The sequence below is a fragment of the Thunnus maccoyii genome, chromosome 15 (genome assembly GCF_910596095.1).
Source record: "Thunnus maccoyii chromosome 15, fThuMac1.1, whole genome shotgun sequence".
Lineage (NCBI taxonomy): Eukaryota > Metazoa > Chordata > Actinopteri > Scombriformes > Scombridae > Thunnus > Thunnus maccoyii.
The window spans coordinates 15001708-15028040 of NC_056547.1; the positions used below are offsets into that span (position 1 = coordinate 15001708).

Sequence of the window (26333 nt, forward strand, 5' to 3'; positions counted from 1 at the left end):
GAAGGAACTAGTAGCTGCATAAATCAACATGTTAATTGTTGACTCTTGCCTAGCTGTCTTTTCCCCCAAAATACGGAAAACAAACTACAGCTCTGCCAGAAACACACACACACACACATCTCACCCGTCTGCCCAAGTCTGCCAGGCATATCTGATGATTTTAAACACACACATTTAGACACACACACACATACGCGGGTATGTGTGTGTGTGTCATGGTTTGGTTTGTCTCTGTCTGGGTAAGCTCAAACATTACGTCAGTCACACACACACACACACACACACACCATCCACAGAGAGAAACACACTGATACACTAGATCGTGCACACACTTCTGCACACTCGCAACTCAACACAACTCTCTCTCATGTATACACACGCACACTTTCCACTCCTGGAGAATCGGACGTTTCCTGCGAGCGGCCGGCCCAACGGGAAAAATGTCTGGACAAACTTAAGACGCACACACACACGTACACATACAGACACACAACGGAACATTTTCAACCCACAATGTTGACTTTATATTCCTTTCCAGAACCCTTCTATCTGCACGCTGGCCAAGTGAAGCAGTGTTTCCCTGTTGAACACTATCGGGAAGCAAGACTGGGAGGTTTCAGGGCCTCAGTGATGTCAATGCAGGGCTGGGCTCCATTCAAAACTGGACTGTGATCAAAATGCAAAACCAAATACTGTCATAATATCACAGTGACTCGCTGTAATTTCTTTAATGCAGAATTTTTTTACAACAACCACATATCTCTTAGCGTCAGTCTCAATCAAAGACGCTGGTGGTGCCTAAAAGGTATTAACTTCCCTCTGATACAATTCGATACGATTCCCTATGATACAGTAAGGGGGACATTCACGTGATACATTTCAGACTTGCTTGTTGGTCAAAGCTTAAAGGGGTCGGTATGCTTCATCTGAAGTGTTTGTCAGATGGTCAAACAGTGTCTGAACCCCCTTCCCCCCTGACAGGTGTCCAACAACTTCCCAGAAATGGCGATCCGCCCACTTCATGCAGTGTTTGACGCAGACGTGAGGAGGTGAGAAAGCATTCGGGGTTTGATCTTCTCTCCGAAGCTCCCCCTTTTTTCCCCCCATTCTTCACAAAATTAATCACTCTTTGGTGTACAAACAAGTGCAACATCATCAATGGCTTCAAGGAAAGAGACGTCCAATAGCGTTCACCATTATCCCCATTTGGACAATTATGGCCTCTCGCCCTGGTAGGCTTTTCATTCGTCTTGGACTGTGGCTGTTCGGAACAGCTATAAACACTTTTGCATCAGACATGATCGGACGACACATCATACAACCTAGTTCATCTTGAGCATACCTCCACCTTTAACCCCTCGTTACAGACAGAGTAGAAGTGTAATGATTTGTGTATTCGTTCCAACCGAACGAAATAATCGGTTCAGTACGCTACTTTCCTCCATTCGGTATGCTCTGTGACCCGAACAATTACTGACAAAATAGTTGAATAATCTGCTTACTTTGACGTGCGGAACAATAATTCTAGTGCCTGAGTTACATCCGGAACGTTATGGCAGTGCACAACTTTGCTGTAGCATGCTCATGGATGTATGCTAGCTGGCATAGCCAAGTTAGCCTGGTTACCCTGGTTACCCATGCTCATTTAGTGTCACTGCTGTCATTATTATTAAAATATGCGCCGTTGTCTCTGTATTTAAACCATGGATGTATTATAAGAGCTGGATACCGGGCTGGAAATGGCGCCCATTCAGTCCAATAAGAACTGCTCGGCTGGCGCATACGCCAAAAAAAGTTTCTAGCTTCCAGGTTTGCTTCCGCGCTGTGCGGCCCGCTGAATATGCACAGTGGTGTTTCCCCCGCTGGCCCTGCACACAAGTTCCTGCTCAGCCCACAGACTTTACATTGTGATGACGTCACCGATTTTTAAATCACTTTTCTCGGCTCGAAGGAAAGTTTTACATATACAAATCCTCCATGGATCAAATATTCATAACAGAAAAAGTCATAATTGACTTGTTTGCAGTCTGAGGTGTCCTGTCAACAGTTTTACAGATGTATCTTACAATGGTGGTCTATGGGGGAAATGCTTTTTGGGGAATTTTTCACTGCAATACCACAAGTGACCACTGGGAAAAATTGGCTGCAAGGTTGAGCGGCGGTGCCCTATCCAACCCAGCTCTTATAATACATCCATGATTTAAATATTATCACGTCTCCTCCGTTCCCTCCCCTGTCTGTGACAGTCGGCGTTTTAATTATAAGCACATTTGATTTCCGAGGTGGTTGGATAGCACATTGTAGGAACCAGTTCTGAGCAACTAGATTAGCATAAAACAGCTGTCAGCAGGTGTCCCGACTCCTTGCAAGAAACAGAAAGCTTGTTTTCCTTTTCCACTGCAGTACAACTAGACAGTTTCAGTTATAGTTTCCACTGCAGCACAACTAAACAGTTCCAGTAATAGTTACAGCCAATGAGCCATTGTTGGATGTTTACATTTTTCAAAATAAAGGACTAAAATATCATTTTCTACCTTTCTTTTTTTTCTGCTGTACCGAACCGTGACCCCAAAACCGAGGTACATATCTAACCGTGAATGTTGTCTACCATTACACCCCTAATACAGAGCAGATAAATACTGGATGACAGTAGCCTAAACATAAATTCAAACTCAATCACTCACTCAAGGATTTTCTTTAAAGTTTGGAGGCAGAGCAAGCCATAAATAACTGTAATGTATGTTGCTAAGTTGCAGTTATACAACAGATTACATTTGCATAATGATCTGTGAGAGTTTTAACAACACTGCGGTGCCCCAAACATTTGTATTCCACTTTTTAACCACTGCCTGCTCTCTCTCTCTCTAAGCTCATTTGCAAAGACACTTTTCTCTCCACATGCTTTTTCTTCTTCCATCTCTGCTTCGCTCCCATTTCCTCATTTTTTATTTTTAAACTTGAATGCTGTCAAAGAATCCTTACTCTAAACTATTACGCAGAAGGGACTTTTTACATCCTTAGAGCTATTGCTTCATAACCCCATATGTATTATCTAAGTGAAATTGCTGGCCCATGGTGCAATATTACTGGGATACATCCCAAATTTATTTAAAATACAAAGCAAGAAGCTTATCGTTCAAGAAGACATGAGTCCAATTTTAAGGCTGCTTTAAGTGCCTGGCAAGATAAATGCAGAGTATTTCTAGACTTCACATCCTGCTAAACTAATCCTGTATACATGTGTATTATTTGAATGTTGGACAAAACATTAGGAGCGCTTGTTTTATCCTATCTTACAACACAAACATTCTGTGAGGATTTATTTATATCTGGTAAAGACGGAAAAAGTATGAAACCAGACCCTTATGTTTTACACAGGTATGAATGTCATGGATGCACAAGCAACTGAAAAGGCACAAGATGGCAGAGGGAGTTGAATGGGCACAAAACTGACATTTTTATATGGGATGTAAATTTAATCCAATCATTTAACTGGCTCTCTGACTCATCCAAAAGAGAAAGGAAGTGAAAAGACTAGGTCAAAACCTAGTATAGGGCTGGAGGACTACTCTAGTTCAGACTTGGCAAATTTGACTCAGGATTACAAACTTGCAAGGACGCAGTACGATCATTCTGCCTGCTGACAGCAGCAGCTCAGCTTCAACACAACCACCCAACTGAATTGTGACAAAATAATTTCAACTCAAGGCTCAACTTTTTCTCACAAAAAAAAATAACCTCATTGACAGAGGGATGCATTAAATTGTAATGTATCTATAATAAAAAACTACACAAAACTGTTGTGTAGCTTAATAAAAGAAATAATATAGACTGATCTGTTCATTTTAATACATTTATATTTATTGAAATGTGGTGATATCTGTACATATAGAGGACCAGAGGCAGCGTCATTGTTCTTTCCAGTAAAAACATGAAGTTTCCCTTTACGTTCAAACTAACGTGGCAGCTACAATTGTTAGATTTCATCTGTGAGACCAACATTTATCTTCCAAAACTAATTATATCATATATCAAAATGCTGCAGAGACATTTGAGCCAGCGGTAAATTACCAAAGACCTGCACAGATCAGTTCATCGGATTTTCTCCTCGGGATGACGACAGACGATGACCAGCCGATCATTTCAGGAGTTTGGCTGCTAGCAGCTCAGATGACTGGCTGCTCTCACCTGGCCAGCGGCTCCTCACATCTCCGAAAACGTTGGAGCAAATTTCCAAATACAAATTAATAGTCCTACAGCAAAAATTACAGCAGCTTAATCTCCACCATCGCTGCTGATTGGTGCAAAATTCATTCTAGGATACTTAGCTTCGGCCGACCAATGGTGTAACTTCTTCACTCAAGTCAGTGACTCACTCACTCAGTCACCTAGACAGACATTTGTGTTTATAGGGCTGACCCCGCTGCTGCAAGTGAGAGTTAGAGGCAGTGTTTCCTCTGTAATTTTAATACAGCTCTGGTGCTTTGGGCAATAATTCTAGTTTTGTCCCATATCTGTCGCTGTTTAGGTCTAAGTTATGTTTAAAGTTGAGGCTCTAGTGGTAAAAATGTTTTTAATCGCTATATAATCACTACTCCTAAAACATCTGGACTGTATTTTAGTTTTAGATAACATTAAGGCTAAATTACCATCTTTATCTCTTGCAGTGGTGGTAATGTTCTTGCTGTGGCGGCGCACCACTGCTAAATGAATACAGAGGAAACACAGAGAGAGATTCTCACAGCTAGGTGAAATCGGCTTCTAAAGAAAAGGGAGAGGACAACTTGTGTGTGAAGCACTAAAAAGCCCAAAAGCCATGTTGCAGAACAAACGCCATGCCCCCCGCTGTTCTATTCCACCCACCCGCAACACACACACACACAAACACACTCACACACACAGGCCCGAAGTAAATTTAACTGTCAGCCGTAAAGTTTTCAACTATAGTGAGTGATCTTTTGCCCCCTTTTCTCTCCCCACTTCTCCTCCTCCTCCCACTCCTGTGTCTATGTAAATTAGTTCCTCGTCTGTCCTTCTGTCCGTCCGTCCGTCCTTCCTTTTATCTTTTCTTCCTTCCGTCACTCTCCCCAATGTTCTGAACGTTTCATTACTTATTATTAGGCATCTCGTCCCACATTCTCAACCCCATCCATCCCTCTTTCTCCCTCTCCCCCACTCCGATAACAAACGCTGACCACAGGCACCCCCTTTACCCCCCCCGTTTCCTTATCTCCTGCCTCCTACCTCCCAAAAAATGAGAAACAACACTTTCCTCTTCCCTCTTTTTTATCCGTTCTTCCTTAACCCCACCCCCCACTATCCACACACACAAAACACACACACCCTTCTGACCGTGGGCCTCTGACACCCACCTTCTCGCCCCCCCCCCCCTCTCCACAAAAGTCTCAAAGACCCCCAGATGTGTGCCCCCTTAATTTCCATTTCAAAAAAGAACCACCTCCCTCCCTCCGTCATCTATCTATCCATGCGTCCACTTCTTCACACACAGCAGACACTTCAAAAACACACCGTTACACACATACATACACACTTATCAGCAAGTAGACTTTTTCCTTTTTCGTGAGAGACAAAAAAACACAAAAACATGCTGACCATGACAAATATCACTTATCTGATCCTTTTAGTGAGAGTGCTGGACTGTTAAGAGACAGTCTAAGACGTCCCCTTTTAGCGAGGCAGCACTAGTTGGGCTTCCATCCAAATGTATCGCAAATTTTAACCGAATTTTCAGAAAATCGTGAAAGAAAATGTAAATTTATGCACGTTTCCATCCACTACTCATATGCAAATAGTAGGAGTTGGTTCAACGAGATAAGCAGTAGGTGGCGCTAATTCTCCAGTCAGGTGACATTATACCGCTGCAGAAGAAGAGGGCGCAACAAGATGACGTAATTATTTGAGTTTTTTTGATGCACAAATTGAAAATGTGCATAAAAAGAGGTGGATGGAAACGCACCTACTGTCTGCTCTCCTTTGCCCGCATGGTTGCTTTTATCTCTTACATCCCCATCTGACTGTGACTGAACGCACCGCTAGCTTCTACGCTTCCCAACTAGAAAAAACTTTTCGTGACATCACAACACGCTGCTCTGCTTACTTGCTGCGAAGCGAACGTACAATGTCATGATCGATCAATTATTGTCACCTGAGCTGAATCAGACCCTGACATGACTCTTGCGGTCAATCTAGTTAATAGAGTATAGAGCTGCAACTAATGTTTATTTTTATTATCAATTAATCTGCCGATTATTTTCTCGATTGATGTTTTTTTCTAAAAAAAAAAAAAAATGTCGGAAAATAGTGAAAATGTTCATATTAATTTCTTAAAGACCGAGGAGACAATGACAACTTCAAATGTCTTGTTTTGTCTGACCAACAGCCCAAAATCCAAAGTTGTTCCATTTACAGTCACGTATGTCACAGAAAAGCATCAACTCACGACATTTAAAGAGCTAAAGAGCTACATTTTTGGCATTTTAACGATTATTATTATTATTTGATTATCAAAATAGCTGCTGTTTAATCTTCTGTCGATCAACTTGTCAATCAATCAACTAATCATTGCGGCTCTAATGGAGTGATCGAGTAACTGTCTGAAAGTTTGTGTTATCAAACCATTTCCATATGACTGAAGTTGTTCCATGTTGGAAAGGGACACTTACACAGCGGAGAGGATTCACTTTCAGCCATGTGGTGTTGATGATAACAAAAATACATCACAATACCGTAAATATGACAACTGTACCCCTAGTAATGACAACATACTGTACGGCACTGACCTGATGACTGAAGCTCAATACAGGACTGCTAGGGGTGATCTGATCACTATCTAAAAGCAGTACGAGCTGTTTTTGTGGCTATCATAGATGTTACACTGCAAATGGAGTGTCACTGAAATTCTTATGGGCAAAATCTGACTCAGCCAACAGGTTGTGGCTCTCTGCCCAAAGTCAGCTGCTTCATTTTAATTCAAAGACTTCCCTTCATTATATATGACACATAATTTAAAATAAAGTTCAGGACAAGGTGCTACACCTTTAAATATGCCAATTAAGCACTCTTAACTGCTGCAAGAGAAGATAACTCCCTGCTTCTTTCAAATTTTATCTGGTTTGAAGCGAAGCCCTGAGGGCAGCAGCTCAAACTGTCTGCGGGGCTGTACCCTCTAAAGTCCAAAGCTGCTGCTGCATGATTATTTAACAGTATCAGAAGACCTAGCCCAACCCCATCCTGAGGAGAACAGGTGAGACACTTAGCACTACCTTACTGTATTGTGCTGGTTCTTTGAGAGTTGGGCCAAATGTTAAGCTGGACCAGAGGCAAGCTGGAAGAGAGTCATATCTCCCTCTGCTTTCTTCCTGCTGTCTCTCTGCTATGAAGCAGCCAGCCAGAGTTACATGAATAAAATAATATAATTGGCCATTCATGACTTACAATTACTAGTACCATGCTTAATCTTTTTTTTTTTTTTTTGTTGCAGTCCAAACTGTCCACACAGCCAGAGGCGCACACACACACACACACACGAAAATCAGTAGAGCCTAGTGTGGCTGTTTGCTTTAATGAAAAAAAGAGCATACATGTTAGTCGTTTAAATCATAGTTTTAATTTGACGGGACGCCGTAAAAAGTCTGCCCCTTATTACAGACACACACACACACACACGCACACACGCACAAACACACAGACAAAGGCTCACACTGACAGACACACGCATGCATGCACACAGAGTGAGGACAAAGACTACTTTGAAAAGTTACTCAGCCACCAGATGTTTTAGCCAGATCCCAGACTACAATACTAATGGGGCTGTACGTGTGCATGTGTGTGTGTGTGTGTAAGTGTGTGTGCGCAAAAGAAACAGAGGGAAAGCGAGAGAGCAATGTTTTTAAAAGCGGCAAAAATGAGTCCCCTTCCCCAGCAGGTATATATAGTTATAGCAAGTCTACATGTACACTTTCTGAAATGAAACCAAACATTTCATATTTCACACTCCATCACACACGCAGTTAGACACACACAGAAAACACAAATACACACATAAGAATGGCAATTTTATAAAATATTAACACGTCACAGTTGACGGGGTAATATTGTGCGGACATATACAAGGAAACAGGGCTTAGAGCATTCCACACACACACACACAAACACACCCATGTGTGAAATAAAGAGACCTAGCTAGCGATAGTGCATGTCTCGCACTGGAGAAAAACACTGTGTTTGTGACAGAAAAGGGTGCCACATCAAACTTAGTAAGGAATTCGGTTGTGACTGAAAAAGATCACAATGGCAAACAAATGTCAGTGTGTATTTACACTCGAAATCAACGTTAATTGCAATCTCTGAGCAAGAAAATAAAGTATTTTGACCGTGGTTACAGTGTGATTTGGCACACGTGACACTAACAGTCTGCCTTCTCTTGCATTACAGTGAGTATAAGAGCAACTGAGATTTACAGATAAAGAAACAGAGCGAGAAAAAGAGGCAGCCATGGAGAGAAAAAAGGAAACAGTGAGGCATAGAACGAAAGATAGCGATAAATTTGTGAGCTAAGCAATCTAAGTGTGCGTGTGTGTATGTGTGCAGGTTCTTGGTTTGACTGTTGACACAACAGACAGTTAACCTCCAGTACAGAAATAAACAATCAGTGAGTCAACTCAATCATAACCAAGCAGCGAATGAGACAGATTTTACCTCAGCAGGAGGAGATAAGCGACGGTAGACTGTTACAATAACTGATAGCCATCTATCAACGATGCTGAACTGTCTGGAAATTAATGCTCTCCACTAGTGCAATTCTGAAAGTCTGATCATGAGCACTTGAGCATTTTCTGACATTACGAGATATACAGGAGGAGCGGATGCCACATCATTTAGATGTATGCGACTACAGCGCCTTCAAATCACCTGTCAACAGGCAAAAACCACACCACACGACTAATCTTAAACCTGTGAAGGTGGAAAATGCTTGCTGTTACCATTTCCTACAACAAAACAACAGGTTGATGTGTTGTTCCGAAGTGGATCATTTTTCCTACACGCACGAAATCAAAATTAAATCTTTGTTTCATTCAAAAGTCAGCGTCTTCACTTTTGAGTGAGACAACTTTTAACCAAGTGGCTTCTTGACTTAAAGAAAAAAAAAACAACAATTGCCACTTGTGTTTGAGAAGTCTGGCTGAATTAAGCATACCGTACTTGAGGAAAATGGTTCAGTACTCTCTCCATCTGCGTGATGCACATCCTTTTGAGTCTCAACACAAAGAAGCTTACAACATAAATCATTTCACATTTTCCTTAGCTAATTTCGTTGTCTGCCTGCTGAGTAGCGCGTGAAAACCGAGGAATTACAAGCGGAGCTGTGCTCATGGGAACGCTCGAGTACAGTATACGAAATGTATTCAAACAAGTCTGAATGCATTTTTACAGCCTGTCATGCATGTCACAATCACTCTGTCTAGAATATTTACTTCATCTCCTTATTGTATGCTGTCTGAGAGCAAATATACTACACAATGCAGCAAGTATAGACTGTACATTTTGCACTTACACTGGGATTTTGAGTGTACATATCTAAATTCTTAATTAAAGTTCTGACCTCTCATAAAAAGGAGAGTACCAGGATCACTTAGGGATGCTGTTCAACTCTAGTTTATTCCTCCCAATCACTTTGAAATCTATTTTTTTTACATACTCCTTTTATATTTTTAAAGATACAAACAATTTGAAACTAACTGCTAACATGATGACATCCTAAACGTACTGACACAAATGTGACAAAATTTGTAAGAAGACCTATTTTGGATGATCAAATCCTCGCCTTCCTGATCTCCCTGCTGGTGTCAGGTGACTGACAACAAGCAAAGCTTCACATAATACATCATGTGCTCTGATTCTGAATAATAGAAACTTTAAAAAATGATCTCTGACAAAACTAAATTCAAGCTGCATGTTTACTGTGATGGATTATCTCACTCAGACTCTTTTCAAGTCATTTCAAATAAGTTCTCAGACTGTACAAGAAGAAAGGCAGCAAAACAAGCTCTGATATCCTCCTCTGCGTTGACTGTACACTGACACTAAAAGAAAGAGGAAATCTAAAAGCAAATAAACAAAAAAAGAAAACCTGGCTTCCCTGTGTACACTGACAAATGAGTATTGAATGATATTAAATAATCACAAATGTCAAAAAAAAAAAGATAAATGAATATATGTGGTTGTGATGTGACAGCTGCACATATTTTCAGTCCACTCCACAAACCACAACCTCATAAAATAGTGTTGCCATGTAAAAAAAAAAAAAAAAAAAAAAAAAAAAATATTGGATCGTGACAGTAATATTGGATCTCATTCGAATTCATTATGCAAGGATTAAAAATTTAAAAAGGGCAATTCACCAATAATTCACCTCAACTGTGAAATTGATTCCCCTTTAATGATTTTTGCTGCGGGTTTTGGCTCAATATATATTGTCACGAGATATTGTAATTGGACTGTACCTTTAACGCGGAGCTCCATATTGAAACGTGAAATCATTAGTGCGACAAGTTTAATTGGCTATTATCACAACAAAACCTACAATGCCACTAATTAGGATAAATCAAACTTTACTTTTTAACTTTTAATGTACCATCAAGAGTGTTGGGTTATATTTACTGTGTCTCTGTAATAGAAAAAATCTATTTAATGCAGACTTGATACAAATAACGCTGAGCTTCCTAACTTTTCTTATTGAGATCTCTGTGAACATTTAAAACATATGTAAATCTGTTTTATCCGTATAAATCTGCGCTCTGTCCACTTTGTTTCAAGCTGCTCACTGACAACTGTTAAAAAGCTACATTTCTTACCTAAAGGCACACAGTCATGAGGATAGAGGACACACGGGAGATCACCTGTAGATACTTTGGACATGAGTGCTACTGACGGGGAGCCACTCAATGTTTAGGACTTGTGGAAAACATATAGCCTACATTGTGCCTGTGTGATTTAAGCATCGGTCATGCAGAAAAATACGCTTGTGTAGTAAATGTGACAAAATATTTCCATTCAGCAACGCTCTAATATTAGTAACGACAATTAATTTGCTCATTATCGAGCAAATGAGCGTAGAGTCACCTTCCATTAGAACCCGATTTGTTTTAAAGTTAATTGAACACAGCCTTGGAACAAATCATTCTCTGTGTTTCACACAAGGTCAAATCTTGCATGTACAGTGATTGATAACTGAACATCTGAGTGCACAGGAAGCATGAGCGAGGTGAGTACACTGCTGAGTCAAAGCAGTCAGCACTTGCAACTCATAGCACATCGCATAACAACCCAGCGGGTTTCTCAAACAAGTGAGTTTTCATAAACTAGCTCAGCAGCCCAAGTTGGGTTGAGCAAAGAATGAAAATGGCTTCCTAACTATGCTGGCACCGATTAGATCGAATGTCTTTTACTGGATATTTTACAGGTTTAACGGACGCTTATACACATAAACTTACAAGGAACAAGCAGGTGTTGTTGAGGTTTGAACATATAACCTTTTGGTAACAGAAGAATCTCTATAACCAGGCTGTACCGCTGCCTGTGTCATCACCTTCTACTGGTATACGCCTAAATCCGCTCAACCACCACTTTATCAGTCTCCACTGTATCGTGACAGAAGGATTATTTCCTCTCTCAGATCAAAGGAAGAAAAGTTGTCCCATATTTAGGATTCGTATGTCCCAAAAAAACCTAAAAAACGAGGGGGGAAAAAAGAAATCATTTCACCCTAAACCAAGACCATGTGCTCGTTATCTGAAGCAGGCCGTCTAAAAGACAGACTTAAAAGTCTAAAATAGACCAAAGACATTAGAGACAAACTCAAGCCTAAACAAGGCTGCACTAACCACAGACAGAGAGTGGGGATGACATTTTGGGCATTTAGCAGACACTCTTTTCCAGAGTGACTTCCAGTAACTGCAACAGGAGAATAAGCTCAAATCCCTGCATCACCAGTGTTACAAGCAGCTAATATAACGCAATGAAAGAGCCAAAACAATGTGCCCAGACAGTAAAATAAGTTGAAAACAATTGTGTCCTTGGGATATGAGCAAAACAGAAGACCGGGTAATAAAGAAGAGCTTGCTACATAACTATGAGCCAAGAGAGCCAGAAGCCTTGCAAGAAGTTTTTTTTTTTTTCTTTAAATAAACTATCCGTGACAAATGGATGTTTTCCTTTATCTGAACTGCAGGCAGGGTTGAAATGAATAAGATGATTGCTCTAATAGATGCTATCTTATCCTGCTTATTTGAAACCGAGTTAGGACAATTCACATCCAAAAAATAAGTGGGATTAGAAATTATAAATAAATAAGAGTTGTGCATCCACATGAAGAAAAACCCTTAAAAACCTTCTTATCCCTTCTGATCTTCTAATGTTTAAACACACAATATGGTATCTGTTTTATTATTATTGTTAGATTTACTAAATGCGGATTTTATTAAGGCAAGATCTTAATAGTGAGGTATGGAGATGTAGAAGAAGAGGTAAATACAATCCCACACATTCAAAATACACAAAACAAAAGCTTGGAGTAAAAAAGGAAAAACTGAAAGAAAAGTCTTCAATAACCTAATTTTCAAAACTGTTTCTGAAGCCACTTAAGTCAAGTCTTCACAATATAAAGCTCAAGTGATTTTAATGGGCCGTTATCCCTGTTAATTCCACACAATCACCTGTAGTGAGCAACAGGACTGTGAATGGGATTACTTCACTCGCGAGCGATGCCTACGTGCAATCTTTCCACAGCCAACAATGAGGCCGAGATGAACTGGAAACCAGTCCTCTGTTCCTCGTATTGTAGGTGAGGACGGTAAAACTGAGAGAGGCACTGAGGAAGGACATGCGTCAGTCCGGTCGAAGAAGGGGAGAGAGACAGCAACAACTGCTCAGAGGTTATGACAGGGATTATTACGTGCATTCCCTTCACCGATGATGTTTTATTTAGTGGGTAACGTGAGGCAAAATAGCCAAAATTAACAGAGCTTCATCTCTCCAAAACGTTCGCCTCTGTATGCAAAAATGATCTCACACATTGAGGAGGTGCTGTAAAAGTTTTTGCAAAAGTTGTACCAACTTCTAGCGATCCTACAAACCTTTTTCTCTTATCTAGTGTGTGTGAGATTTGACTGCATAATGTTCACAGTTCCTTCAAGTTTCTACTATTTCTTAAGGGCTTGACCCACTATTTGTTCTAATCTTTATGTCAGGCCTTTATATATACTTATTTCATGACAGCACCTATAATTTTTCCTTTCTTTTTTCAAAGCTGCAGACAACTTTGCCTTCGTAAAAAAAAAAAAAAAAATACTGATATTAAGCAGTTTTCCAAAAAGTATATAAACACTCTTTTTGATTGATGCATAATAACACTTTTAGAGAAAATTATGGTGCAAGACAAAAATTTCCATGTCTCGTTCTTTTCAAACTCCTTTATAAACGTGATGCATTGCGGCAGCGGGATCAATCACACGTCTACAAGTGAAATCACTACAATTTTCCCTAAAAAGCCGTTTGGGCTGGGTTAAAGTCTCCTTTTACACTCCATCTCAAACTGGCCTTTTTCCCTTGTAACGCAGTACCGCTTTGAAACGACCAAAGACAAATGCATGGCAGCCCACAAAATCACTACAGTTGTTCCTCATGTCTTACAGAACATCAAACCATCAATAAAACACAGGAGATACATTCCAGCTAGTTGAACAGGACATTTCTGACTTCCCTCGCTCCATGTGTTCTCTCTCTCTCTCTTTCTTTCTTTCTGTCTCTCTCTCTCTCTCCCAAAACTTTCTCTCTTCCCAGTTCCACCGCAGAGACTTCACATATTGCAGCCATATGAGTAAGCCATGGCTGTCTCCACAGCACATACAGACACACACACACACACACACACACACACACACACACACACACACACACAGGAAAAAGTGCTGTGCTCTCTCCCACTCTGTCTCACACACACATACGGGAAAGAGTTTTACAAGCAGAGGTTCTCTTTAGGAAGTCGTCAACTGTTTTGACGTTTAATAGCAGCTACGAACAAGGCTGTGAGATACAATAATATCCAGTGTCTGGAAAGAAGAATAATTTCAAACGTTATGAAGCTGGATTGATACGTCGCTAGATCAAAAGTCTTTGCTAATTTTAAAAGATCTTGTTAAAAGTTTGTAAATGTTAACAAAGGGCGTATTACATGCATGAAATCTGTGGATATAAGTCGGGACATAACTTTATAGTTACGAGCGACTCTACATGAGGCTGGAGGGTGTGGAAACAAAGGAAAAACATAAGCAGGGCAAGATGGATATGACCGGACAGGAAAGTACTGACTGTAAAACACTGACAACTGTATTAAAAGTTGACACTAAAAAGATCCTGGTTTACTTTGCAAAGCGCCTTGAGATGTATCAAACTCTGAATATCATCAGTGTCAGGTTACAATTACTTGTTTAAAAAAAAGATGACAGAAAAACTTAGGGAAAAATAGTGGAACTGTCATAAAAATGTGTCAACATAATGCACCAAAAGGAGTCCGAAAGCAAAACTGTTAGAAAAAGTTACACACGAAGCTGAACGTCCCATAAAGTAACCGGATGCTTATCTTTAACTGATATTCAAAGTTTCTATTGATTCAACTCTAACAACAGTTTTGTGACTTTGAAAAGTTTTTTTTTTTGCTTTCAAAAACTATCAGAAACAGCCATGTGATGATCCGTACAGAGCACACGTAAACACGGCTGTCTATCCTCCTCATGAAAGTCAGTGTATAAGCTTAAAAAGTCAGAACACTCACTCAGCGTTTATAGCTTCAGAATTAGATTTGAGTTAGTGTGCCGCCTGTAAAACTGCAACGCAAACTAAACCTTAAAAGTTGCATGAATTATGTTGTTCATTTGTTTTGTTTTTTTTTTTACTCAAATGATCCCCACAGTTTTATGGACTGAGAAGATGCGTGTGTATAACCGTTCCCTTCTGGCTGTGGCCGAGTGTCAGGCTACAAAACTTGCAAAAGTAGCTTGAGAATTTTTTTAAGGAAATGTTAGAAGCTACAACTTTAATTTAAAAAAAAAAAATCAAGATACAAACTTAAACTGATTTTTTTTCAAAAGTCTGTGTGATCAAAATTTCTGCTTGACTCTGAAAATGCTGCAAAGCTAAAGACGTAGAAAGACTGTTGAAATAGCCAGAAGAAGTTTTTCAAACTTCACAAGGTTAACCATCCAATGAATACATGAATTAATTCACTAAAATCAGGAGGTGTCAGCTTTTCAAACGACTGTGAACAAGTGTGGGGGGTCAGAGTGAAGTCTCACGGGCCTGCTCTGCTTTAAAAAAAAAAAAAAAAAAATGACTGAGGTTATCTGTTGAATAAAAGTCGGTCCACACATAAGCAGTTCTTTTGGGGGCCAGAATTGGAGAACTGTGGAGGACTATGTAAAAAGCTTCCTAGCAGTGTGTGCCTCATTGTACTGGCTTCACATACTCTGCTCTCCCCACAGAGTTGTCATGCCTACCCGGCTCCCTTATCTCAAAGGAACATCACAGTTTCTTACGACAAGAGAGAGGGAGGGAGGGGGACTTTTTTTTTTTTTTTTTTTTTTTTTTTTTTTAAGTTGAGTGGAAATACAGCGCAGGCTTCCCGGCATCACTCGTGAAAAGTTCAACAACAACAACAACAACAACAACAAATAAATAAATGATATATGAGCTGATAGGTACTTGTTTCCTTCTGAGTTGATAAGAGGGGGAGTTTGGGGATCTTTTACGACAATTCACATCCACCATGCGCTCGCGACCTTCCTAACAATGAAAGAGGTGCAAAAACAGCGCCACATCGGCTGTAAACCACTTGATAAACACACTCTCTTTGATCTAGACTTGCACTGCTTTCCCCCCCTCTTTTTTTTAGTCCAAAGAAAGTACAAGCATCTAACTGTTTTCATCTTTCGGCATAAACCTCTCTCTCTCTCTCTCTCTCTCTCTCCCTCTCTCTCACACTCTCTCTGTTATGTGTGTGTTTCTGTACGACGTGCGTCATTCGGAGGACCAAGAAATCTGAACTTGAGTATCAAGTTTGCAGTTAGAATAGTGATGAAAAAAGTTATCAATGAAAATGACAGAGAAAAGTAGCACACGGTACTTACACAGGAGCTGCTCTGTAGTGACAAAAAAAAGAGAGACCCACTCCATATCACCGGCTTCTAAGCAACTCAAGTCAGGATGTCACTATCGCAAATGAATGCCAAAAACCCAGACAGAAAACTTATAGAAAATAAAAAACAAAACAGCACAAACCTACTTGAGGCGACTAAGTCACTCCACGTCCCCTTGCTTGTTGGCTTCAAACTCAGTCTTAAATCAAAGCAGTAGCCGTCCCCAGTAGCCCCCCCAATTTGTATCTGTGTAGCGTTTGGGTGTCCTAACCTAAATGTAAATTGCCATGTGAATTGAAAGCGGCGCAGCTCTTCTCCTCTCTCTCATTCAGCAGATCCCTCTTTCCTTACCGACGCTGCTCAGGCCGTTAGTTACATAAGACGCAAACCGACTCCTGCCCGTCGTAAAAAAAAAAAAAAAAAAAAAAAAAAAAAAAGAACTACTAACGGCTAACAGACAGGCAACATTTTCTCTCCTAAACGCGGCAGTGATAGCCCGGCTTCCTTTCAAGACGACCAATTTTCAGTCCCACTTGTCCGACAGAGCATGCATTTCGCAACTCCAACCGTGCATCGCCCATGCGTTTTTTTTTTCTCTCTCTCTCTCTCTCTCTTCTCCTTTAGCCGTGTACAATGCCACTGCACCAAGTAGAGAGGGCTGTAAGGCTGTGCATGGTGTGCATTTGTGTTCTTTTGGTGCTGCTTACCTGTTGATCAAAATAAGCATTAGCCTCTTTTTCTCTCTCTCTCTCTGTGTCTCTTTCAAGCAGCCTGTTAAGATGGTGGCTGGCTGGCTTGTGCTGGCTGGCTGGTTCGTCTCTTTGTGGGGTTTTTGTTTGTTGATGATGTCGGACGGGGTGACTGTGTCTTGGCTGTCTCTCTCTTTTTTTTTTCTTTGGTCTGAGAGGGAAAGAGAGATAGTTAAGGCTTCACGGCAACACATTTAAACTAGGCTAACGCCGACTGATTAGTGAGTGAGTTTGGCTCTGGTGTTGCAATAATTCCGATTTATAGTATGTTATTCAGCCGCCCGGAGCCCGGATTTGCTGGCCAGAGCAAACCACAGCAGAGCAGCTCGTTATCTGTTTTTTTTTTTTTTTTTGTCCAGACTAGTGTTATCGCTTTGCTGTGACAGGACCTCTCTGCCTGCCTCTCTGTAGGCATTACGTCAGAGGAGGAAGACACAGCAGCTCTATTAATATCAAGAAGCCACCCGAAGACTGACTCTTAAAGTGACACACACTGTAATCTCACTTATCTGCACAGTTAACACTAAACCAAATCAACTACTGCGCTAAAAATCAAGAAGGCTCCCCCCTAAAAAGTGTCACACACTGTAATCTTACTTATCTGCACACTTAACACTAAATCAAATCAACTCCTCCACTATCAGATATCAGATAGACTGCCTCCTAAAGTGTCACAGTGCAATCTCATTTGTTTACACAGTTAATACAAAATCAACTAAATCAAGAAGACTTCACTCTTTAAGTGACAAACTATAATCTTAGTGTTGCTTCAACACAGTTAATACACCAAATACTTAACTAAAATTGAGAAAACTGACTGTTAAAGTGACACATGCTGTGATAAATCATTTATTGACACAGCTAATAAACCAAATTAGCTACTGAATTATAATCAGTACCACTGACTCTTTTGTGAATGTAATCTGAGTTGTTAGTAGAATTTAAAGCATTAAAGGTGCACTGTGGGTTTTTCATTGTAAACAAAAGTCTTTGTTTACATTCAGCATTTCTCACCAAGACATATTGTGTCTCCTTTAGGCTTAAAAAAACATGTACAATGAATTTCCTACATCAGAAAACATTTGGAATGAGTAGAGCTGCAACAATTAGTCAATTAGTAGATAGACAGAAAATTAATTGGCAAAAAATTTGATAATCAAATAATCATTTTGAGTAATTTTTAAGAAAAAAAATACAAAAATTCTGTGGTTCCAGCTTCTTAAATGGGAATATTTTCGTTTTCCTTAGTCTTCTATGACAGTACACTGAATATCTTTGGGTTTTGGACTTTTGGTCGGGACAAAACAAGACATTTGACGGTGCATCTTGGACTTTTGGAAACTGACCAACATTTTGTGACATTTTATAGAATAAAACAACTAATCAATTAATCAAGAAAATAATCAACAGAATAATTGATAATGAAAATAATTACTAGTTGAAGCCCTAGGAAAGAGTTTTTGAATGTTTTGAAGCCTGTTCTCATCAGTTTGTTGTCTTCCTCTCCTCTTTCATTGGTGCACTGCTTTCTTATGTTGCACTACCACCTCCAAGTGTTGGCATGTATTACCAAAGAAATGTATATCACTCTCTTCTAAGCTTGTGGCATTCATATGTGCAGCAGGACCCACATGAAAACATAAACACCAAAGTTAAGATAGAGGGACGTGTTCATCTGAACATTGCTCCACAGCACTACTAGGGGTCAAAAACTAAACAGGGTACCTTTAAGTCTTTGATGAAACACACTTTGATTCAATTTATTACTACTTGTGAAAATAGTATTTTGTATTCTTTGCTTGAGTAAAAGAAGCAATACAACAATGTTAAAATACTCCAATACAAGTAGAATTGATGTATTCAAAATGTAATTAAATATCACAAGTAAAGATCTGGATTTTGAAGAATGGCCCCTTCAGATTGTTGAATTACATGTTATTACAAATTATTATATGTTATCTTGAGCAATTCTGGTGTGAATAATCTTATTCTTGCAGCAAACAAAGTTTAGGGAAAATGATTCATATAAAAAATATATTGTTACTTAGTTAAAAAGCAGATATGATAGTTTATGATAAAAATTTGCAATTTGTTTGACCATCTACATCAGTCTACTATTTACTGTACAGTATATTCACACTGGATTCTTGCATAGTCTTACTGGTAGCGAATTAAACAAGACATTTTAATGAACCCATATGCAAATAATTTACTACAGTTTTCACAAGCGTTTAAAATGTAAATCAATCTTTTACAGCTTGAAAACACATGGAAAACGCAAGTTAAACTGTTATGGCATGTTCATACTCGTATCTTAAATCAAAACCTCAGGCAATATAAAATTCAAAAAGTGTATTAAATCTCAACCAAATTTGATGTGGTCTCCCCTCTACACTGGAAGATCAGAGGTCTATACATATTAAAACCTCTTATCTTTTATCACTACCTATTTAACCACAGGGCAAATGAAACCTGGGCATGCATGATCACAATATCACTCAGTAAATGCATTTATAAGATGATAATTTGCTTAGTCAGAAAGGCTAGTGTATTTACAGGGAAGGTATGGGCAATGTAACAACAATATAAGATTTTATTGTTTACTATTAAATTATACATGATTTGATATGAGTGAAACATGGTTTCAGATTTTTTCTTATTGTGGCCATGATGCAAAAATAACCAAACAATAGTTTGCAGGAATGTTGCGGGAGGAAGTGCGTGACATAAATAATGAATATGCCCTTGTTAGCTCAGTGTGAAACTCAGGCTGTTGGATAAATCTCTCCCCCTTCGCTTCACAGTCTTTCTCCCACCATTGCCCCACAGGGGAAGAAGGGACTGTGAACTTTTTAGCTTCTTTTTCAAACGCTGCCCTTCAAAAGCCAAAGGTAAGATTTTTTTTGCTAACAAAGGCAATACTGCACCCTCCAGGCATACACACTGCTGGATACACCACCTACCGAGTGGGCAGGCTTTGGATGGACCACAGAGGAAAAAGTCACATTGAAGAAATAATACACCTGCCACCTGCCGCAAGTCTTGTACATAAACCTCCCATTGATTTCTTTTTGAAACCTCACAATTTCTTGCCCTCCTCCATTATTTTCTTCATTATCTTCTTCAAGTCTGTCTTCAAGAAAGAGATTGTGTACCCTGTCCCATAGTTTCCTCTTCTTATTTCCAACTGATATTGTCTTGTTGGTAAGAACAATCTTCATCTTTTGTTTCATTACTCATCAACATGGGGTATATGCGGTAATATACAATATAGTGCAGCAATCTTGCTTGTGATGACACATCTCCGTGTGACGACACTGACTAGACAGTCTATTTGTCACAGACAGTGTCATATTTACTTAAGGTCACCCAGTGACCTTTCTCTTTGTTTCTTGTTGAATTGTTGTTTGACTAATGTAGTCATATCCGTCCTTTACTCATTGAGGATTTGATCTCTCTCTGGTGTCTTTTTCTATGGCTCTCTAATGAAGGAGGACTGCTAAGGAGGTAAATTCAAACGTAGCATGCATAATTTTAATTTCATTGTTTTGTTGTCATACAGTGCAGATATTTCAAATGGTAAAATTGTCAGTAGTAATGTAAAGTATGCTGCTAATACAGTATATAGCAATCATATTGGGAACTTTGTCATTCCTCCTCTATCTTTAAGGCTTTTCAAGCCTCATCTGTAATAAGTAGGAACATTTAAAGCTAACTCATCTCCCCTGTGGTTAAATGGACAAATGTATAGCCTAACCTAGAAATTACATTGATATACTACTAAATTGCAACAGCAAATAAGTTTTGCTAGAAACGTAATGCTGGCTGAATTACATTTTCTCTCAACATAAAGAGAAAATGTCAGTTTGCATATTTGGCAAGTTGCAAAAATGTTGATCCTGAATGTATGAGTGAAATGGTGTGAGACAACGTAGTCCTGCATGTTGTACACCCACCATCCACCCCAGCCTCCTCCCTCTGGCTTCATGGCATTATATTAGCGCAGCACTTTACTCATTCAAAAAAAAAAAGTTGCCCGTGAACATAATACAGGCAGAAATTACTTTAACCGCAATCAACATCATTGGGAAAACAATTTAGTTCTATATGAATGTAATTTCTAGGAGACAGAGTTGAGTCTAAACATTGCACACATTAGTTCAACAGTCCATGACTTTGCATAAGTTGTAAATTAACCAACTAAATTTAATATTAAATAAAATAAAATGTTTTGATTTTTATTCTTCAGGTAGTGTTTTATAAAGGGCTGAACCCCTTTTGCTTAAACTGAAATTTTGGTTGGTGCCTGTGCAACATAACCCATCTTAATATCAGTAAAGCATCTATGTCCTTCTATAAGTATTTCTGTTATTGCAGACTGCCTGGACTTTCCTACAAACGTATATTAGAAAATACTGCAAAAACACACTATTCCTAAATAAATTCATGACAGCTGCATGGCAGAGAGAGGTGCAAACAGGGGAATGAGGATGGCCTGCATAGTGTAAGAGTGAAAAATCCTTACAAATACAGTGGTGATGGATGAGGGTTGACATATGGAGGGTCGATAATTGACCAGAGGAACAATGAAGTCTGAGGAGGTACAGTAGCATGATAAAGTTTCTAATAAAGCTGCTACAGTACACTTTTTTGTAAATGCACTAAAACATGCAAAAAAACACAAGTGTAACCTCAAGGCTCAAATGTCAGTTGGAATGATTTTCATAATAACAAGGTCAACCAAAACAAAAATCCTTTGACTCTGATGTCTAAAAAACAAATAGATAGAGTCCTCTGCAGCCTTAAATCAATGCAGTTTTCATCCTTAGTGCCAAGCTTTGGATCTAGCTGACCTTAATCAGGGTGTACAAAGAGGAACGATGAATAAGTGTGTATACACATAACAACAAAGCATATCCCAGTAATCAGCAATATGCATAATCCCTGTGAGAACAAGAGCATTTGAGTCAGCATATGTAGAGAATTGCATTACTTTATTACATGAGCATTAAATATTTTTATATTTCTTGAGTTTGTACACAAAACCTGCACATCCAGAGCAAGTAAAGGCTAGAAAGAAGACAGTTTATACAAAAATATACACCCACTGAATACAAGCAGAACGTGAAAGAGTCTGTGAAACTTCATTGGTAGAACAGTGGTTGCACTATATGCAAGAATCAAGCACAATGTAAACTCTTTACCTACCTGCAGCTGTATCTCAAAACTAGTAAAATTGCCCATAAATGTGAACTGCCCAGTCGACTTTATATAAGCAGACATTACAAACTCCATGAAATGCCATATACAATTTTCCTATTATATTATGTTAAATTACGACCATGTTCCATAAAAGACCGGTAAAACTTCAACAAAGCTTACAGTGATACGAACAGACTTGAGATTTTTTCCTGAATGTTTTATGGTCCAGTGTGACCGTCCTTTGAAACTTAATACGTAATGCTCCTTTATGTCTTTCCTCCAATATTCAATGATTTAAATGGACAGAAAGACATAGACACATAGCTGGACTGGCTAAAAGACTGATAGACTGATACTGTACATAGTGACCTAGTATGATCATCTCTATATTCAATAATAAACATCTCTCAAGCATTTTATATGTAATGTATATGATTCCTTTTGGTTTCTCTACGCATCTATGCAGTCCTTACTTTCTTAAGTTTGTTAACTTATTTGTTCTTTCTCTCGCCACACCAGTTTTTCTCAAGACAGCCGCTGATTTTTTTTTTCCCAGTGGGTCATTGTGGCTCAGAGTTAGGACATTGTGTTTTCATGGTCAGTACCTTAACCCACTGAGTCACCAGGATGCCCCACCCTACTTTTTTTTTTTTATATTTTCCCATATTAGATTCATTGTTTGTTGTGAAACATATAACCAAGTCATATATTTGTTTGCCAAGGTCAATTCATTATTTGTCTAAAACTATTATAACTCATTCTTACCAATGACCCTTAGATTACCACTGGCAGGAAATCTATTGTTTGTTCAAGAAATTACAGTATTACCCAATTCTTGCAACAACGGAAAACTTTAAGGTGAATAATGATTGGAAAATATATAAATAAAATTGAAAGAAATACATCATTAAAATCTATTTTAAATGCTATTTTTCACTGGTGAATTTCAAAATACAAAGATTTGATCAGTTACTACAACAAAGACATTCAATGCAGAGATCAGGTTACACAAAAAGGAAAAAAAAAAGACAATGTAATTGTAAGGATATGTTCATATCTTTCAAATCTTTGATTTCAGCTACAAATGTGTATCTCCAAAATGTCAAATTTTCAGAAGCTGATCAAAACTAGCTTGCTTTAGTTGGATGTTGGTGCTTTTCTGACACAAAATCCAGAGTGTCTATTTTATTTTTCATACAACAGTGACAATATTACTTATCTAAATAACTGTGTGTATTCAAATATTAAAATAGTGAAATAATAATTTCAATATAAATAAATTAACACTCAAGTGATACTTCCAAACTAGAAAAAAAAAATATATATAAATATAAAAATATCAATCATAAAGTAAAGAGAGAAATAGAGGGACTAGAAAATCTAGCCAGACTGCAACTTTTACCAACTCTTCCCAAGGCAAGATTCACTTTCGTGTTAAATTCTTGCCAAGTGTTTTATCTGTGAGCTGGGTTGGACCCAGAAGCCGTAGATTTGAGGCTGAAAGAAAAAAGACTTGACTGATTCTCTGTGGTGGTCCAGCCAGGAGTGTGTAGCCAGGATCGTGACCACAACCACCATTATCAGCGGAAGGAATGAGCCAAAAACCCATGGTTACAATTTCTATGTAATTGTGCCTTATCACCACAGAAAAGAAAGACAAGATATGTTACAGTCTTTCTTTGGTCTTTTTTTTTTTTTTTTACTTCTGCAGAGATGAAATAAGCCAGTTTCTTAGGAAATACATGTGAAGGCAAACCTAAGAGCTTGACATATAAGTTTATAGATTGTCAACAAGATACAGAGGATAACAACTAAAGAGAGTCTCAAAATCAGAGTTGGCATCTCTTTAGCCCTCAATGGAAGATGCAAGGGAATCTCTATCTTGATGTAAACTGAGCTTTAGTGAAGGAGGCTCTTTCTGATGAGATTGCATCATCTGTGAACACAGACATACAGTGAAAGTCAGCCTTTACTAAAACCGATGAGCTGTACTGTAGCTGTTTCTACAGAATTTCTACAAGACTCCCTCGCTCCTGAGGTCATTGATCTGTGTCATTATTGGCCGACAAAACTCCACTTCCCCCTAACAGTGTAGGTGGCTACTGATAAGATAACACAGTAGATTTGGACAGAGTTGTTTATTAGTATTAGATAGTATGTATTGTAGTTAGTTAGTGTTATATTCCAAGGAATTCTACTCATACTGGACAGGAAGTAATGTGCACTTCATGTAGTTTGCAAAAGACACTGGACTCTAGCATGAAAGTCAGACGTGTTAGATGTGTATTAAACTCCACAGCCTTACTTTCTTCTTCACTTTAACCAAGCTACCAGACACCTGATTATATATATTTATTAATCAACAAACATCTTGTTACACTTTATTTATAACTGAGCTGGATGCTAATGAACCTGCACAAGTCTTACCTTAAGACTGTGTAGTGTTTGCACTTATGTTAATATTTTGTTTCTTGCACCTATTTATTATTTTGCATATGTCCTTGTCTGTTCTATGTTGCACTGTGTCCCCTGAAGAATGACATTTCTCTTTCCTTTATGTATACTATGCATATGTGAGGAAATTATATTAAAACTGAACTTATATTAAAACTGGCAATGTGAGCTGCCTAAAATTAACTGCACTATCTTTCTCTAACCTGAGCCATACTTTGCTGTCAATGCCATGAGCAGATGTTATAAATCAAAATAACTGAAAGAACATTGTCATTGATGTCATATTACTGAACTCTGTAACTCTGGGGTTTTGCAGAAATGTCCATTATTAGTATTCTGTCTGGCAATGCGGATGCTATTACATATGCAAGTCTACTAAGACACCATGGGTGACTAAGTAACAATCTGTCCAGGGACTACTGATGAAGAAAGCTTCTGGCCAATTCTGGCACATTTACAACTGTTGATTAAAAAACCAAAGAAAGAAAGAAAGAGATAGACTAGCCGACCTTTTGCTTGAAGTTTCACAGTCTGTTCTAACAATCTACCAATTTATTGTGTCAGTGTCACAGCAGCAACTTTAGGCATTGGGATTCAGCCCCATGGGCACACTGATCTTTGTAAGAAGCCAAAGCTCAATTGTTTCATACTGCAAGTGTAGTAGTTGGAGACACAGCGCTCTGGTGAGTTACCTTTTCATCCTTCTCTTAAGACTACAGTGTTCCTGTTGTCCTTAAAGAGCAGCTCCTATAGGGTTGAATGGCCTCATCTTGATTGGGTGTCCATGCAAATTTTAGTGCAAACAGAAAGAGACATGAGACATTAAGCAAATGCAGCACCGTTAGAGGATGTTGCCTGTGATTACAGGGCAGTTATGATGTGTTAGTTTGGATCCAACCATGTATTTTTAAGGCGGATGTGGAGCTGCAGAGGAGTATCACCACTCACTGAGAGCTTTTCACAGCATCACAGATGAGCCCTCCTCCAGTGGAGATGAGAGGAGAGGAAAAACATTTGGATTATATTCCTGGGGTCAGCATAACATTGGAAATGGAAGTGGCTAAGGGGGCTGATTCATCTGAGCAGCACGAGGTCCGCCTCCCTCAAAATGATTCGGTTGATAGTGAGACCAATCCCCTGATGGAACTGAACGTCCTCCCCTGAGGTTAACATGATGAGCCCGCTCGCACAATATGGCTTCCATCAATGCCTGTGTGGTGTGAGAGGCTGTTAAAGAGGAAATCACACCCAGGAAGGTGAAATGTTAGACTCTGAGCCTTTTTAAGGCATTTTCTTACACTGCCAATATTATTTTGAGGCTAGCTTTGAGGCCATGGAAAATAAGGGTGATTAAAAAATACTGTACTGTTTTGCTAGTGATAATTAATCATCAGCTTTTCATATTGAAGACAACGACAAAACAGCTACATTGTAGCCTTAGAGCAGGTAAAAATCATTGAAAAACAGGGCACACATTATGTGCTTCAGTGGATAAGGTGTGTTATGTATCATTTGTTTGAATCACACCCGAAGCAACATCAGCAAACCAAGAACTGTGATGACCTGACTCATTTTTGGTTTTCTATGAAAGATAGTACAATAGAGGGAGGTGTAGGACCAGGAGTGGCCCCTTCCAGCATGGACAAGCCTGTTACATTTCACTGTGATTGTAGCTTACATGATTACATATGAACTTCATTGATTGGTTGAAAACGTT

At 39.0% G+C, this 26333-nt stretch overlaps 1 protein-coding gene across 8 annotated transcripts in view; it reads right to left on the bottom strand.

The window, feature by feature from the left end:
• trps1 (trichorhinophalangeal syndrome I) overlaps window positions 1-26333 on the bottom strand; it is a 139437-nt gene that overhangs the window by 110951 nt on the left and 2153 nt on the right. Inside the window, exons 2-4 of one of the 8 annotated variants that reach the window (XM_042435247.1) lie at window positions 25565-25843; window positions 25309-25385; window positions 16919-17111 (exon numbers count right to left, since the gene is read on the bottom strand). The gene's annotated coding sequence lies outside the window, so the exon portion shown is untranslated. The other 7 variants (XM_042435248.1, XM_042435249.1, XM_042435251.1 and 4 more) reach the window with 7 other exon arrangements.